Source organism: Dendronephthya gigantea, unplaced genomic scaffold, assembly GCF_004324835.1.
Source record: "Dendronephthya gigantea isolate DGI-Jeju-01 unplaced genomic scaffold, DenGig_1.0 000278F, whole genome shotgun sequence".
In the NCBI taxonomy this organism is placed as follows: Eukaryota; Metazoa; Cnidaria; class Anthozoa; order Malacalcyonacea; family Nephtheidae; genus Dendronephthya; species Dendronephthya gigantea.
In genome coordinates, this window is record NW_021163288.1 from 108,679 (window position 1) to 126,982 (window position 18,304).

At 47.2% G+C, this 18,304-nt stretch overlaps 5 non-coding genes and 1 pseudogene across 5 annotated transcripts; all 6 read left to right on the forward strand.

Moving 5' to 3' along the window:
* Nucleotides 1-1,491: 1,491 nt before the first annotated feature.
* LOC114541287 lies at nt 1,492-1,674 on the forward strand. Its single transcript, XR_003689237.1, has one exon. It is a non-coding gene; the product is annotated as a U2 spliceosomal RNA (small nuclear RNA).
* A 429-nt stretch (nt 1,675-2,103) lies between these two features.
* Nucleotides 2,104-2,267, forward strand: LOC114541266. The gene has a single exon (XR_003689218.1). It is a non-coding gene; the product is annotated as a U1 spliceosomal RNA (small nuclear RNA).
* A 5,731-nt stretch (nt 2,268-7,998) lies between these two features.
* On the forward strand, nt 7,999-8,178 carry LOC114541297 (annotated as a pseudogene).
* A 448-nt stretch (nt 8,179-8,626) lies between these two features.
* On the forward strand, nt 8,627-8,790 carry LOC114541275. The gene has a single exon (XR_003689226.1). It is a non-coding gene; the product is annotated as a U1 spliceosomal RNA (small nuclear RNA).
* A 6,301-nt stretch (nt 8,791-15,091) lies between these two features.
* LOC114541283 lies at nt 15,092-15,286 on the forward strand. The gene has a single exon (XR_003689234.1). It is a non-coding gene; the product is annotated as a U2 spliceosomal RNA (small nuclear RNA).
* A 439-nt stretch (nt 15,287-15,725) lies between these two features.
* LOC114541267 lies at nt 15,726-15,889 on the forward strand. The gene has a single exon (XR_003689219.1). It is a non-coding gene; the product is annotated as a U1 spliceosomal RNA (small nuclear RNA).
* Nucleotides 15,890-18,304: the final 2,415 nt, after the last annotated feature.

Consider the following 18,304-nt stretch of genomic DNA (forward strand, 5'->3'; position numbering starts at 1 on the left):
TTCCCGCAAATACTATCAAAGCGATTAATTCAAAAGTCTTTAACTTTATATGGCAGAAAAAACGAGAATGGCTTGCCCGGGCTTCAGTCACCCAACGTTCTACCCTAGGGGGACTCGGCGTAGTTGACATCAAACGGAAAATATCATCTTTACACGTATTATGGATTAAAAGATATTTCTTACACCAGAACCTGCCATGGGCTACCTTTTTCCGTATGTATTTACGTCGAGCCTTTCCGGGTCGCACTGTTGTTCAGGTTTTATCTCTACCATCTCCACCTAAGTATGCTATGGATGCTTTACCAACTTTTTATCGCTCCGTATTAGAATCATGGTTTAGATTGCCAAGAAAATATGTCGACGGAGAATTTATTATAGAAGGACGCAAAAACAATTCTTGTAAGTTATCATCATTATCTGCCAAATACGTTTATGACATTCTATCAATGAGCGAACGCACACAACATCGTTGTGTTGAGAAATATCGCAACTGGGGTCTGTCATGTGATTGGCCTACAGTTTGGCGTAACTTACTTCTATGGCGTTTTATTAGAAACGTCCGAAACACATCATGGCTTATTGCTCACGGCATCCTTCCAACTGCTGACCGTTTGATCCGTTTCGGTATAAACGTCAACGCTCGTTGTCATTGTGGCAAAGAAGAGACATTAGTTCACCTCTTTACAGCCTGTCCCTTTGCTCTAAAGTTAATACGTTGGTACCACTCTATCATCAAGCGATATAATCCATTATCTGCATTGCCATCTTCTAGTGAGATCCTACTTGGATATGTTGACTCCAGACATATCCCATTGGTCTTTTCTTGTCTCCTAGGAGTCATACGACATCAAATATGGCTTGCTAGAAACTCCTTTCGTTTCAATCGCATAAATCCTGACTTTATCGCTTCACGGGACAAGGTTAAATCCACCCTTCGCTTCACTTTGAAAATTCAACGTCGTCATTGTTTAGCACAACATTTTTCTGAACAATGGCTCGCTGGTGAAGTATTTGGCTTCATTACTCCAGTTGATTCCATCGAATTTCATAGCTTGATCAAATAATTTTTTATTTTTATTTTTGTTCTTCGTGGTCACGGGGGTCGCCTTATGGGAAAGTACTGCCGTCGGCCTCGAAGATGTATTGTCTTGTAATCTGTCTCGTGGACAGTCCTGTCCAATTAATTTTGGCCTGTGGTTCGGTTGGACTTCGGTTCGACTGGACTGCACAGGTGACCACCTTTACGGTGAATTTTTAGAGTGTAGCTTGTTTGCGGACAAGCTGCACTGATCTTTCAGGGTTGCTCGCGTTGATCGTGTGATTCACCATCATCACTGTCATTCATCGTACCATTCACGCGTTGTATCATGGCATAGGGGAGAGGTTCACACCCTCTGACGATCTGCGTCACTAAGTAGTGGCCCCCTTGGGTGCGGCGATTGCACGGGTCCAGGCTCCATTGCACCGTCGGAGTCGATAAGCCCATCGTCGTTCAACTCAAAATAAGATCAAGTGTAGTATCTGTTCTTATCAGCTTAATATCTGATATGTTAGGCAATGCCTAACTCATATATTAAACTGATTTTTGGCCTTCGGCCCTGGGATTGAAGCTTGCTTCGCCCTGGCCACGGGTTGTCTCGGTATTGCACTACATCCGAGTACGGCCCTCTTCCCCTCAACGGGGGAAGAATCAAATCATTTGAATCGAAACACTGAAAACTCGCTCGGTATAAGTAATTTTATCATCTATAGCATCCGATCTAGTAGCTATCTATCTCATATTCAGTCATTCAACCGGTTCTATATTATTATTATTCAATGCAATAACTTAATTGGCATTGTTCTTTTCTAAAATTCGTTTCGCTACAGTTAAACCTCACATATCAACTCACGCCGCTTTCCATCATTTCAGACGAACCGCCGCAGTCGCCGGACTCCTCGATCGATCGGGAAACCAGTTACGAACAGCCGCATTGATAACCGAAACGGCGAACGTACGTACCTGTATGAATATTATTCACTACTGCAACGCGGCGGCGGTTAACGACCGCGATCGAAACGCTTCGTCGCCACAATTATAAGTCAACGGCGCTGCCAAAAAGCATACTTACCTGACGCGAGAGGCACCTTGATCAACTAGGAGGTCCTCTCAGGATGAGGCCCTTTCATTGCACTTCGACTGGGTTGACTCCTGCGATTACCCCTAATGTGGGTAACTCGAGCGTATAATTTCTGGTAGTGGGGACCTGCGTTCGCGCTCGTCCCCTTCTCCCCCTTCGTCAACCACATCTTATTCATGATTCAAACAAAAAAATCGAAAAACAAATCTAAAACTCAGAAGCGTGCGTCGTGTGAAAGCTAATAACAACTTGATTTTTTAACAACGGTGCCGCCGCCGGGTTGTCACAAGTTATTAAGTGTAACCGAATCTCGGAAAATCGTTTGAAATTCGACACCTATTGATTAGCTCTCGCTACCGATCGACGGATGGCGTGCCGGTACTACATACATATACATATACTACCACCGCTACCGCAGCGTCGAGAGGTTCGTCACACTATATAACAACGTCTCGGATATCAGCACATACCACAGCACCACAAACAACTCTTGCGAGGCAACACATCGACGTAGATTTATTTAACCAACTACCTTTCGGAACTGTTGTGAAAGCAAATGACCGAAAAAAACCGCAAAAAACAGCTCCCCTAACCCTAACCCTAACTGTCGACAGTAATGAATGGCTCGGCGGCAGCAGCAAAGCGTGACCGCGAGGACGTCTCGGCAAGCGTAGGCGGCCCGCCGGCCTCGCATCGTACCCGTTCACGAAATAACGAGAGCTGCAGCGACATTGCTTCGCTTCTTCTTCGTGCCGGCGACTGATTCAGCTCGCTCGATCGCACACCAGCAGCGGCCACCGGGTCGAGCGGGCTCGCCGACGCGCAATAAAGTCTTGGTGGCGAGGCGAAGACGGGTTATCGCTTCTCGGCCTTTTGGCTAAGATCAAGTGTAGAAGACGAAGTTCGAAGACGAAGACGAGGCAAGCAAGAGGAAGCTAAGAAGAGGAAGCCAAGAAGAGGAAGCTCTAGAAGACGAACTCTCGATTAGGTTCTCTGGCTGGTTGCCACACAACTTTTGGTCGTTCTTTTAAGAACGTTCTCTTGCCTAAGTTGTGTTGGGCTCCTCGGATTCGCCGAGTTTGAGCGTTGCCAGCGAATTGTATAGCGTGTTCGGTTTGTTTAGCGCCGTGTTTTTCCCTTGATCCGCAAGGTTTTTTCCCACGAGGCTATTCTAACCTTACTAACTATACAATTTCTTGTTCTTGGTCTCCCTTATCCGAAGGTTTGAGTTAAATATAGTTAACCTACTTCTACTGCGGTAGGTTCGCTCCGAGTTCAAGGTTTTAATTTATTTAAAATTTGGTTTGTTTGTTTTGATTTTCGGCTCTTTAGCAGTATGTTTCTCCCCGGCTCACGCCGCGTTTGAGAGTTCGGAACCAACTATTTTGCCGTGCCTTTTCGAATATCTCCGAGTGGCAGTCAACTATACGTGTGACCTCGACCCACAAAGCTATATTCGCGATATTTGTGACCCGGACTAGTACATCCGTGCCTCGACTACGGTGTTCACGAATATCGGGCAAAATAGTTGCCAAGCTAGGTCTCCTCTGCGCTTGCAGAGTTTGAGGAAATTCTAGAGCGACACTATTTGTTGTGAATAGGGGTCGCTCCTAGCTTGGATTTGGCTTTTCGGTTTCTCTGCCACTAAAACACAACATTTCATGCCCATCGGTATCACCAGAAGTGTTTGTTAAGTCTTTTGAAAATAAGTTTCCTTATGATGGCGTCCCCAAAGCCATCGCTATCCTCTACCGTGGAGCCCCTGAGCAGACGTTATGCTTGCGGATCATGCAACGGAACTTTTATGAACCTTCCTCGGCAACGAGCCCACCTGGAACTAAAAAACCATTCGGTCCCCAACACTCAAGGCCCAGTCACGGTGAAGTTTTTACTCCATATGCGACAGCAATCCATCAAATGTCCACTATGTTCCCACAAATCAAAGAACGTGAAAACAGAACGTGGTTTCATCAAACACTTCGAACGCAACCACCCGCAGTACGAACTGGCTCTAGTTTTCCACTGCTCGGTCTGCAACATCTCCATGCGAGACCACGAGAAGCAAGACCACCTTGAAGCTCATCGCCAACAACGCCTCCCCCTGACACCAATTCTCACCCAGAGCAGCGCCCACCGTGAGCAACCAGTGGACGAACTCCCTTCGCCTGTGCCACCCCCAATATCACCACAATCCCCACTGTCGACTCCTTCTAATGCCTCCCTTAGTGACATTGCGAGTACACCGTCAGACCAAGAACCCCTATCCTCTCCATCACTAGTAATCGATGAGTCAGCACCGAATTCGGAATCCCCCTCTGATGATGATCCTATACTATCGCCAACGCGAGTGAATCCTCCAACCCTATATAGCCAGGAACCACAAGGCATAATGAAAAGGTTCTTAGAAGCCTGCGAAACCCCAGCAAAACAACCTCTTCCAAACCTCAACATCCCACTCGTGGGTGATGTTTCCCTCCACGACCCCATCACACCCCCTGCTCCCCTTCCTTCCCCGGTAGATCTACAATCCCACCATCCGCCGAGTCGACCGAGAGCAGTAGATTTTTTCCAACCTACACCACCAACACAGCCAATACATTCCCCTGATGCTCCCCTACCTTCCATGGAATATCTCCCGCTTGAGACCGAGCTTCCTCCAGTTCCTCCACGGCCAGAGAACCTACACCTAAACCCCACCATCCAACATTCTGAGACCATTGGCAGCCCAATTGAAATCGGCCCCGCTGAAGAAACCATCCCAACTGCCGAAACTACCATGGACCTCCAATCCTTCCGTTCCAAGTGGTGCCAAATCTTCGACGAAGATCAGGACTGGCAGACCTTCTCCTCCCATTGCGAAACCTTTGCCCAGGAAGGCAAGTCACTAGCTCAATCTATTGCCTCCAATCGTCGCCCCCGACCTGCTCCCCGTCGACCAAATCGGGCCACTGCAAGGCCCCCCATTGATAACCGCCGCCCAACCACTGCTGATCCAGTTGCGTCTCGCCGAATTCAGCAACTATACCGGCTTTCCAAAAAACGTGCCGCCCGCAAAATCCTGGGTGATGACTCCCCTACCTTTACCGGCTCTACCGATGAGGCCTTCAATTTCTTTTCAACCACCTTCGGGCACCGTGATTGCGACATCGAGAAACTCAAAGAGGAGTTGCAATCCTTTGTCCCCACAACCGAAATAGATGAGTCTCTCTTCAACCCTCCATCGCCGGAAGAGCTCCAGCAAAAACTCCGCTCTCTCACCAACTCAGCGCCGGGGAAAGATAGACTTGAGTACCGCCACATTCGAATCCTTGACCCAAAATGCGAAATCCTTGCCCGTATCTACCGCTTCTGCTTTGAATCTCGTGATGTTCCTGCTGTGTGGAAAACCGCAACGACCATTCTTATCCACAAGAAAGGACCCACCGATGATGCCGGCAATTTTCGTCCAATCGCGTTGATGTCATGCCTCTATAAGATCTTGATGGCCATCCTTGCCAAACGTGTCACCCTGTTCTCGATAAACCGAAACCTCCTCTCCGACCAACAGAAGAGTGCTTGACCGAACGAGGGTTGCTACGAACACACGTACCTCCTGCGATCCATCGTCAACGATGCAAAAAGGCAACAGAAAAACATCTGCATGACTTGGCTCGATATTCGGAATGCCTTTGGAAGCGTACCACACGCAGCAATCCTCACTACCCTCACACACATGGGCTTCCCTGACCACCTAATCCAGTTCATCAAACACGCATACACCGGCGCATCCACCGAAGTGTTGACATCAGCTGGCCCAACTCAATCCATTCCCATCGCCTCGGGTGTTAAACAAGGTTGCCCCCTCAGTGCCATTCTTTTCAATCTGACCATGGAGCTAATCCTGAGAAAAGTGTCCATTTCCGCCAGCAGGAGCCCCAGAGGCCCCATCAAACACCATGGCTTCCCTCTGTCCATCCTGGCTTACGCCGACGACCTCCTCGTTATTGCCAAAACAAAACAAGACCTCCAACGTCTCCTTGATGCTGTCTCATCCGCGGCTGACACCCTCTCACTTACCTTCCGCCCCGAGAAATGTGCGTCCCTCAGCATCACCCCCAGACACGAACAACGCGTTACCCAAAATGACTTCCGAGTCCAGAACAAGTCAATTCCATCAATGACTGCCGAAGATCAGTACATGTATCTTGGCATACCCATTGGTCTTGTCGTTAACGTCGCTCACCTTCAATCCCTTGTGGACGACCTCACAAACAAACTTGGCAAAATCGAGAAATCCTTATTGTGTCCGTGGCAGAAACTGGATGCTATAAGAACATTCATACAACCATGTTTGACGTATGCCCTCCGTGCAAGCTCCCCCTCACACAAATCGTTGCAAGATTACCGAGCCACTCTCATCTCGACTCTAAGGAAAATTTGCCAACTACCTGACCGTGCATCTCCTTGTTATTTCTTCGCCAGTCGCCAATCGAGAGGCCTTGGATTCCAAGACACATTTAAAGAAGCAGACATCCAAACCATCGTCCAAGCTGTTAAAATCCTTGCCTCATCTGACCCTACCGTCTCTGGAAGCGCCCGAAATGAACTTGCGCAAACCACACGTTTCGCCACCCAATTACCCAGCCCACACCGGAATTACTCTCTAAATTCCTATCTAACACCCCAGATCGACGGCTCGATTCCCTCCGCCACAGAACTGGTTCATTATGGACCCGAACCCGCAATGCCACCAAGCGATTGAAAGTCCAAATCAACATCCCTACCGCCGGTGCACCAACCATCTCTACCCCTGAGTACGTGGATCCAGTTTCAGCCAGCGATGCCTGTCGTTTCCTCCACAATATCACCCGAGACAAGTCAGCATCCGATCTCCGCGAACTGCCCGACCAAGGTAAACTAGCCCGCTCCCTTAACACCGACAAATTCGGCAATGGCTCCTCCTGGCACTTTACTGGCCTGAACCTCCGTTTTAAGGACTGGCGTTTCATCCACCGTGCCCGACTAAACTGCTGCCCAACGAGCTCGGTTAAAAGCAGATGGTCAAACACAAACCCAGCCTGTCGTCACTGCCAGGAAGATGAAACCCTCCCGCACATCCTCTGTCACTGCCACGTGAATATGCCAGCCATTACCCGCCGACATGATCAGATTGTCTCTCGTCTAACCAATGCTGTTCGCTCTGGCACAATCACCACCGACCGTACCGTTGCTGACTCTGGCTCCAACCTTCGTCCTGACATCGTCATCACAGATCCCACTAACTCCAAAGCCACGATCATCAATGTATGTTGTCCTTTCGACAATGGAGCAGAGGCCCTCGACAACGCCATCGACCACAAGGAGCTAAAGTATGAACACTTGCGTGAATTCTTCGTCTCCCAAGGACTTACCTGCGACATCTTCGGTTTTGCCATTGGTGCCCTCGGCTCCTGGAACCCACGCAACGAGCGCGTTCTCTCAGCCCTTGGCATGTCTCGCCGGTACAAAAACCTATTCCGGAAACTCTGCTGCACCGATGTTATTCAGGGCTCCACGGACATCTATCGCCAGCATCTCGGCTGCGATGATGCTCTCCCCTAAGTCGTCCCATGTTGTTAAGTCTCTGTAATGTCTTGCCACATGTTAGTTCCATCTTCGTATGTTTTGTCCGCTAAAACAACCCACCACCTTTAAAATTTCCCTTGTATGTATGGCCACATGTTTATGACTGTGAGCATAGATACACGGTGTTATCAAACTTTTTTCGGCAACCAAATTCAGTTTGTCAACATACATCCAGCTCTCGGATAATAGGACCCTTTTCCACTTTTTATTTTTTATTTTATTTTTATTATGCCTTTTTTCCAAAACCTAAGACCACACGGACCAATTGGACATTAAAGTTTTTCACTGATAAGAAACAACTCTGTTCTTATCAGCTTAATATCTGATATGTTAGGCAATGCCTAACTCATATATTAAACTGATTTTTGGCCTTCGGCCCTGGGATTGAAGCTTGCTTCGCCCTGGCCACGGGTTGTCTCGGTATTGCACTACATCCGAGTACGGCCCTCTTCCCCTCAACGGGGGAAGAATCAAATCATTTTAATCGAAACAAAAATACTGATGCCGAATTCAGTAACACTGAAAACTTGCTTAGTATATGATTCTATCATCTATGGTATCCCCGATCTAGTAGCTATCTATTATATTCAGCCATGCATCCCTATATTATTATTCAATGCAATAACGTAATTGGCATTGTTCTTTCTAGAATTCTGTTTCGGTAGAGTTAAACCTCACATATCAACTCATGCCGCTTTCCATCATTTCAGACGAACCGCCGCAGTCGCCGGACTCCTCGATCGATCGGGAAACCAGTTACGAACAGCCGCATTGATAACCGAAACGGCGAACGTACGTACCTGTATGAATATTATTCACTACTGCAACGCGGCGGCGGTTAACGACCGCGATCGAAACGCTTCGTCGCCACAGTTATAACTCAACGGCGCTGCCACAAAAGCATACTTAACTGACGCGAGAGGCACCTTGATCAACTAGGAGGTCCTCTCAGGATGAGGCCCTTTCATTGCACTTCGACTGGGTTGACTCCTGCGATTACCCCTAATGTGGGTAACTCGAGCGTATAATTTCTGGTAGTGGGGACCTGCGTTCGCGCTCGTCCCCTCTCCCCTTCGTCAACCACATCTTATTCATGATTCAAACAAAAAAATCGAAAAACAAATCTAAAACTCAGAAGCGTGCGTCGTGTGAAAGCTAATAACAACTTGATTTTTTAACAACGGTGCCGCCGCCGGGTTGTCACAAGTTATTAAGTGTAACCGAATCTCGGGATATCGTTTGAAATTCGACACCTATTGATTAGCTCTCGCTACCGATCGACGGATGGCGTGCTGGTACTACATACATATACATATACTACCACCGCTACCGCAGCGTCGAGAGGTTCGTCACACTATATATAACAACGTCTCGGATATCAGCACATACCACAGCACCACAACTCTTGCGAGGCAACACATCGACGTAGATAAATGAATAAGCAACTATCTATCGGAACTGATAAAAAAACCGCAAAAAACAGCTTCACGATCATCGTTGTTAACCAACTCTCGACAATATAGAATGGCTCGGCGGCGGCAGCAGCAGCAAAGCGTGACCGCGAGGACGTCTCGGCAAGCGTAGGCGGCCCGCCGGCCTCGCATCGAACCCGTTCACGAAATAACGAGAGCTGCGGCGACATTGCTTCGCTTCTTCTTCGTGCCGGCGACTGATTCAGCTCGCTCGATCGCACACCAGCAGCGGCCACCGGGTCGAGCGGGCTCGCCGACGCGCAATAAAGTCTTGGTGGCGAGCCGAAGACGGGTTATCGCTTCTCGGCCTTTTGGCTAAGATTTACAAAAGTGATTCTTATTCCTTGGTTGTTCAAGCAAGTTCAAGCAAGTTCGAGTGTATTTCAAGCAAGTGTTCCTGTTTCAAGTTCCGTTCCTGTTCAAGTTCCGTTCCTGTTCAAGTTCCGTTCCTGTTCGTTGGTCTTCTGGTGTCTTCGCTGGTTTTCTCCGTTGGTCTCCTGGTGTTCCGCTGCTGGTCCTTTTGGTCTTCGGTTGGTTCCTTGGCGGTCCCGGACCTTGGCGTGTGGTTTTCTTGGTGTGTCTTTGTGTGGACAACAACGCTTGTTAACAAGTGGTTAACAAGCGAGGTAACTTTTTTCTTCTTCCTTTTTGTGTTTGGAATCAACATGAAGATTCCGTTTGTCAATCGTACTGTCAACGTTGACTTACCGCATGTGGATGGTGCTCGTGTAACTGTTAGAGATAATCGAGGACTTTCATCGGCAAATGCCTGAAAATTTCAATACCTGTCTAGAAGCTTTTGTGTTGTTATCCCAGCAAAAAGTTCGTATAACATGTCGTTCCGCCATTAATATGGAGGAATTTTGCAATTTGGGCATAACATTTAGGGGATTACCTATAACGTGTTCCCCTTGTCGTACTGCAAAATATGTACAAGTAACTCGTCTGAGCTATGGAATATCAGAAGAGATTGTCAATGCTGCTTTAAGACCATTTGGAACTATTTTGAACATTAAGATGGATTCCTTTCACGGGGTCTATACCGGGGTGCGAAGGGTTCTAATGGAAATTGATGCCCCAATACCATCTCGAATCAATATAGCTGGTCATTGGTGTGGTATCTTCTATCATGGGCAAGTTCAAACCTGTTTTCATTGTAATAAATCTGGGCATACCGTGAAGGATTGTCCACGGAAGCAGCCTGCTGTTATGGATGATGTCCTTCCTCCTGCGGAAGATGTTCCGGTTGTGGAAGATCTTCCTCCTCCAGTTGTCAATGAAACCGTAAAAGAATCTCTCCCCCACGAGGAAGAGTCTACGTCTGCCAAATCACCCATTGTAGTACCTGGAGTCTCCTTTTCAACTGTTGCTTCAAGAGGTCTAGCCTCTTCAGAAGAAAACGCAGCTGTTCCTGAGAATATAGCTGAAAAACGTGTTCACTCTGATGGTGACTCTTCAACGAGCTTACCTGATCGTGAGCCCAAGAAAGGCAAATCCCTCGAGGAAGTGATCCCTAAAGTCCCTTCTACTGCCACCTTACCACCTCTTCCGTCGGATAGTGATGTGGAATCTGCAATGTCGGAGGGTGATGATTCTTCACGTTTGCAGGATGTAAATCGGAAGTCTTCTAAGCCGAAAGATACTATAGAAGCCTATGATGGTGAAGATGAACAAGTGGATAGTGATAATGATGAAAACGATGATGAATCAGACCCCTCTTTGGACCCTGTTGACCCGCCACGAAAAGTTTCAACTACGATTGACTCTCCTTTATCACAATTTCCCCCGAATCTCCCTCGTTCCCAAACAAAATCTGTGAAATCCTCTCAAGAGTTGGATTTGGTATCTCTGGCTTTCGTATCTAAGAAAACTCATCCCCGTCCAGTAGTTGGGTCTACAAAAAAACGATTATAAGAATGGAACTATATTTTTTTACCCTTTATATGGCCTTGTCAATGCTAACATTAAATATTCAAGGTCTTCGAACGTCTGTTAACCGAACTACTTTGTTTTCATGGCTTAATTGTGTTAAAGCAGACGTTATTTGTCTTCAGGAGACACATTCTATTTCCCAAGAAGAGTTTGTTGAGTGGGTTCGAGAGGAAACAGAAGTTGGAAATAATATACATAATTATTCTGTTGTGTCATCTCCTGGTTCGAATCGTAGCGCTGGCGTTGCGATACTGTATAAACCTTCATTTCATCTAGATCACCTTGTTCATGATAAGAATGGTCGGATGGTGACTGCTTGCCTTTCCGAGTCTGCTAGCGAATCCTCTCCGATACAGATTATGAACATCTATGCCCCGAATTCTAAGCGAGAGAGTGGAGAATTTTTTGAATCTCTCCTTCCTCAACTTGATCCATCTATTCCCATCATCGTATGTGGAGATTTCAATACGGTTGTAGATCCATCGATTGATAGACGGGGTTGTAACCCTTCATCCCATTGGGCTAATAATTGGCCTCAGTCCTTGGAATTTTTAACAACAGAACTTTCTCTCGTTGACATTTGGCGCGTACATCACCCTAATGAAGTTGCCTTTACTTGGTGTCGTCCGAATGGAGAACAGGCTTCTCGTTTGGATATGTTCTTTGTGCCCTCCCGCCTTGTTGATTCAGTTAAACAAGTTGAGATCTTACCCTATTTCCGCTCTGATCATTCCTATGTTTTTTTACGTGTCTCAATACCCTCCATTCCTGTTCGTGGTCCTGGTATTTGGAAACTCAACACCTCTTTGTTGAAACAAGATGAGTACGTAGCAATGATTCGTGATTTCTGGAAAGACTGGAAATTGGAGCGTGACTCTTTTTACTCTGCTACCGCTTGGTGGGATGTCGGCAAAAAGCTGATTAAACGTTTATCCCGTCAATTTTCACGAAAGCAAGCTCGGGAACGTCGATCTCGTCTTCGATCTCTGGAGAATACTTTAATACATCTTGATAGGCGTCAACGCAATGGTGAGGATGTCGCGGCTTTGGTAAATGAGACTAAATCTGACTTGGAACTAGAACATATTCATAAAGCTACCGGAGCTCGCATTCGGGCTAAAGAACAATGGGCTGAGGAAGGTGAAACTTCCTCTCGTTATTTCCTTCGACAAGAAAAAGCAAAAGGTGTAAAGCGTATGTTCTCCGGCATTCGTAACGCTCATGGTATCGTCGTTCACTCCATCAGTGCTATGCTGCGGGTGTGGTGTATGTTTTATGTTCAACTGTTCACTGCCTCTGCTTTAGCTGTCTCTGATCAATCCTTCTTCCTCAACTCACTGGAACTTACTTTATCACAAGAGGATGCAGATTCCTGTGAAGGCCTCATTACTCTTCATGAATGTAAACGTGCTCTCAACAGTATGAAAATAAACAAGTCTCCTGGGATTGATGGATTGCCTTATGAGTTCTACAATACCTTTTGGGACATTATTGGTAATGACCTTGTCGATGTTTTTAACTCAAGTTTTCATGCTGGTCGCTTATCCTTTTCCCAGCGGACAGGTTTAATCTCGCTCCTTTACAAGAAAAATGATAAGCTGGATACTAAAAACCGGCGACCCATTACACTTTTATGCTGCGATTATAAAATCTTATCCAAGATTTTAACTAACAGGTTGAAGCCTGTGCTTTCTTCAGTTATTAATGTTGCCCAGTCATGTGGTGTTCCTGGTCGCTTCTCAAGCGAAAATGTACGGTTCCTGCATGATGCTGTCAATTATGCTAATGCATCTAACATTGGTGGTGCCATTATATCCCTAGATCAAGAGAAAGCTTTTGACCGGGTGGACTGGGCATTCACATTTCAAGTACTAGAGAAGATGAACTTTGGTCCGTCCTTTGTCAGCTGGGTCCGTTTGCTATATACAAATATATTTTCCCATGTTTTGGTCAATGACTATACTAGTGACCTTTTCTCAATATCTCGTGGTGTTCGTCAAGGCTGTCCATTATCTCCTTTGCTGTACATCTTGGTAGCAGAGACTATAGCTTGTGCCATCCGTCGTGATCCCGATATCGATGGTTTTTCTCTCCCGAGTGTTGAAACCCATAAGATTTTTCAGTATGCTGACGATACCAGTGTGTTAGTGATGTCAGATGATTCTATTCGTGCCTTATTTTCCCTTTTTGCAAGATATGAGAAAGCCACCGGTGCAAAGTTAAATGCCAAGAAATCGCATGGACTCTTGTTTGGTTCGTGGACTGGTCGTTCTGATTTACCCGTATCCCTTGATTGGTCGAGCGAAAGTATAAATATCCTTGGGTGCCGGGTGGGCAACAACATCGGTCCTGATTGGGACTCCCTTTTGGAACGTTTTTCTAACCAGCTTTCATCTTAAAAACATCGTCAACTTTCCTTTCACGGTCGTGCAATGGTTGCCAATGTCCTGGGTCTAAGCACGTTTTGGTATCAGGCTACCATCTTCGATGTCCCCAAACCTGTCATTTTTTCAATGAACAAGCTTTTATTTTCCTTTGTGTGGAATGGGAAACGTGAAGGTATCGCCAGATCATCTCTCACTCAACATCCGTCACTGGGAGGACTCGGTGTTATTGATGTTGCCCGTAAATTGATCGCATTACGTGTCATTTGGTTTCGTCGTTATTTGGACACAAACACTCGCCATCCTTGGTACAGCTTCTGGATGCATTATGTTTCTGAAATATTCCCTGATCATGATGTCATTGATGTCCTTGCCCGCGACTCCCTTCCGGCTTATCTGCTGAAGAAATTTCCACCTTTCTACAGATCCTTGCTGCAGTCTTGGTTAGATCTTGGTGGCTCAAGGGTTGATTCATCTTGGATTATCCCTCAAATTGGTACAGAGCCTCTCCCTGTTCATGATCTCTCGTCCCGTCAGGCATACCTAATTTTGTCCAAGCAACAACAATCCGAACATCGTGTAGTTTCCCGCTGTCGTCGGTTTAGTCTGTTGCCAGACAGGTCTTCTGTTTGGCGCAGTCTCCATTTATGGCGCTTCACTCGCTCGGTACGTGACACAGCTTGGCTCACATTTCATGGTGTTCTTCCAACGGCTGATCGTCTAATCCGCTTTGGCATGAATGTGCCTGCTGAATGCTTCTGTGGTCAAGAGGAGACAATGATACATCTCTTCACTACATGTCCCTTTGCTGTTGCACTTATGGATTGGTTCCTCCAGGTGATCCGTCAGTATCGGTCCAACATCCAACTTACCACGGACATTATTATCTTTGGTTTCCCTCAGTGTTCTCATGTCCCATACGCCTATACCGCATTATTGGGTATTCTACGGCATCACATCTGGTTAAATCGGAACAAATATCGGTTCGAGAACTTTCCGCCTAACGATCGTGTCACACTCAAGCAGGCGAAGTCAACTTTCCGATTCCTTCTGCGGATTATGAAACGTCGATCTCCAGCTGACATTTTTTTGCAACAGTGGTTGGTTAAAGGTCGTATTGGATCCATCACCTCCGCCAACTGGATCCGTTTCTCCAGAGATTTCTGTTTGTAATTATTTTTGTTTTCGAGGACACGGGGGTCGCCTAATGGGAAAGTACTGCTGTTGTTCTCGAAATTGTATCGTCATGTAACCGTGTGTCTCTTCTGGTCTCAGCCAGTGGAGACTTGTAAATTGTTGTGGTGTTGTCATGTATTTCGGATTGTCCTGTACTTTGTACGTGGTTGTCCGATGAATTTTGGCCTGTGATTTGGTTGGGCTTCGGTTCAGCTGGGTTGCACAGGTAACCATCCTTTTGGATGAATTTTGCTATTCGTTATCATTAGCTTACCATTCGCAGGTTGCATCATGGCACAGGGGAGAGGATCATACCCTCTGACGATCTGCGTCACTAAGTAGTGGCCCCCTTGGGTGCGGCGATATCACGGGTCCAGGCTCCATTGCACCGTCGGAGTCGATAAGCCCTTCGTCGTTCAACTCAAAATAAGATCAAGTGTAGTATCTGTTCTTATCAGCTTAATATCTGATATGTTAGGCAATGCCTAACTCATATATTAAACTGATTTTTGGCCTTCGGTCCTGGGATTGAAGCTTGCTTCGCCCTGGCCACGGGTTGTCTCGGTATTGCACTACATCCGAGTACGGCCCTCTTCCCCTCAACGGGGGAAGAATCAAATCATTTTAATCGAAACAAAAATACTGATGCCGAATTCAGTAACACTGAAAACTTGCTTAGTATATGATTCTATCATCTATGGTATCCCCGATCTAGTAGCTATCTATTATATTCAGCCATGCATCCCTATATTATTATTCAATGCAATAACTTAATTGGCATTGTTCTTTCTAGAATTCTGTTTCGGTAGAGTTAAACCTCACATATCAACTCATGCCGCTTTCCATCATTTCAGACGAACCGCCGCAGTCGCCGGACTCCTCGATCGATCGGGAAACCAGTTACGAACAGCCGCATTGATAACCGAAACGTACGTACGTATGAATATTATTCACTACTGCAACGCGGCGGCGGTTAACGACCGCGATCGAAACGCTTCGTCGCCACAGTTATAAGTCAACGGCGCTGCCACAAAAGCATACTTACCTGACGCGAGAGGCACCTTGATCAACTAGGAGGTCCTCTCAGGATGAGGCCCTTTCATTGCACTTCGACTGGGTTGACTCCTGCGATTACCCCTAATGTGGGTAACTCGAGCGTATAATTTCTGGTAGTGGGGACCTGCGTTCGCGCTCGTCCCCTTCTCCCCCTTCGTCAACCACATCTTATTCATGATTCAAACAAAAAAATCGAAAACAAATCTAAAACTCAGAAGCGTGCGTCGTGTGAAAGCTAATAACAACTTGATTTTTTAACAACGGTGCCGCCGCCGGGTTGTCACAAGTTATTAAGTGTAACCGAATCTCGGAAAATCGTTTGAAATTCGACACCTATTGATTAGCTCTCGCTACCGATCGACGGATGGCGTGCCGGTACTACATACATATACATATACTACCACCGCTACAGCAGCGTCGAGAGGTTCGTCAGACTATATATAACAACGTCTCGGATATCAGCACATACCACAGCACAACAACTCTTGCGAGGCAACACATCGACGTAGATAAATGAATAAGCAACTATCTATCGGAACTGATAAAAAAACCGCAAAAAACAGCTTCACGATCATCGTTGTTAACCAACTCTCGACAATATAGAATGGCTCGGCGGCGGCAGCAGCAGCAGCAAAGCGTGACCGCGAGGACGTCTCGGCAAGCGTAGGCGGCCCGCCGGCCTCGCATCGAACCCGTTCACGAAATAACGAGAGCTGCGGCGACATTGCTTCGCTTCTTCTTCGTGCCGGCGACTGATTCAGCTCGCTCGATCGCACACCAGCAGCGGCCACCGGGTCGAGCGGGCTCGCCGACGCGCAATAAAGTCTTGGTGGCGAGCCGAAAACGGGTTATCGCTTCTCGGCCTTTTGGCTCAGTTAAAACTCGATTCAAATGTAGTCAAAATTCGACAATTTGTAGGTAAAAAACATATCAAAATACTCGCAAGGATGTTCTGCATCGATTGGTAGTATTTGGAGCGTAAAAGATTGGGATCCGAACGAAATACAAGCGTCTGTAATTCGTCGCGTGACCGGCGTGTTTGTTTACGCGCAAGCACGGCGGCGTTCGTCGCTATTACAGCGCTAATACTGAGTCGCGGACGTCGTGTTTAGTATCGGCGGAATCGGCGCAGCTTCCTCGTTATTTTGGTGTATGTTGGACGACGGTAGGTCGGATATTTTACTAGTTACGAACGATAATATACCTGCGTCTACCACTTGAGACGGAAATTCTCCAGCTTGGACATTATACGAGTCAAAGGTCACGGCTACGCAATTATGCAAAGACCGCGATCTCTATATTTAAATCTGGAGGGCTTGCCAGCTGAGGCCACCGCAGATGGACCAGCTGTCCTCCGGAAGGAAATTTTTAATAGCCTTAGAACAGCAGAAATTGATACGAACAGTATCTACGGCATTGAATGCTTTAGCAAAGTGGCTTGGTATGTGGTTTTTAAAACAAGGCAACAGAAAGACATGGCAAAAAACCGGAAAATCACACTGCGTGGCCAGCAATTTCAGCTCACGAGCACTGAGACGGAAAGAGTTCGACACATCTGGGTGAGGATCTTCGGCTACCCTCTGGACTGTGACAGTTCTTTCCTGCAGCAGACCATGGAGCTGTACGGAGATCTTGTGTCCCTCGTCGATGACGTGGACGGCAGAATACAGATAAAGACGGGCATCAAACTTGCCCAGTTCAAGAGCATCAAGGAAAACATACCCTCATTCATCTACGCCGGCAAACACCGAGTAAGAGTGTCATACCCAGGGCAAAGGCGCACCTGTCGGAACTGCCAGCAGGAAGGGCACGAAGCGAAGGACTGCAAAGGGGGAAAAGTATGTAAAGAATGCGGAAAACCCGGCCACACAAAAGGGTCATGCCCGGAAAGGCGGTGCTTCCACTGCCACGAGAAAGGCCACGAGTCGATCGATTGCCCAAAATACCAAGCCGAATTCCCGACGCCCAAACAATGAAGATGAAACGTCCCACAACCGAATGGACACTGAAACCCAGGAACCAGATGGAGAAGAGACAGAAACAGGCTGGGGAAACCCAACCCCCAAAACCCACACCAACAAAGCATCAGATCACCCCGCCCAAACCGAAGCAAACAACGAAACCGCCACCTCCGATGAGATGGACACAGAAACGCCCAAACACGGCGAGAAAGACACACCCTCCACGACGCCAGTCCACAAGGCACCAGAAAACCCTGCCTTGACAGAGGGTGGTACGACCACCTCCACCGCAACTGAAAGTGTCACCAGTACGACCGAAACCGAGAAACCCCCACTGGGACCAGGAGAGAAAACACAAGGGAATGAGGAAGGCCAGTCCTTCAAAAAACCTGATCTCCCCCCCCACTCGCACAACCCTAGACCCCCCAAAGAGCACCACGACCACAGAAGACCAATCGGATTACACTATCACCCCAGACTCGAGTGAGCAATCCGGATCGGACTCCGAAGCGGAACCACCGTTGAAGACCCAGAAAACCACCAGTACCGACACGGCAGAGACACAGCAACCAATGACCACCACGACGGAGGAAAGCAAC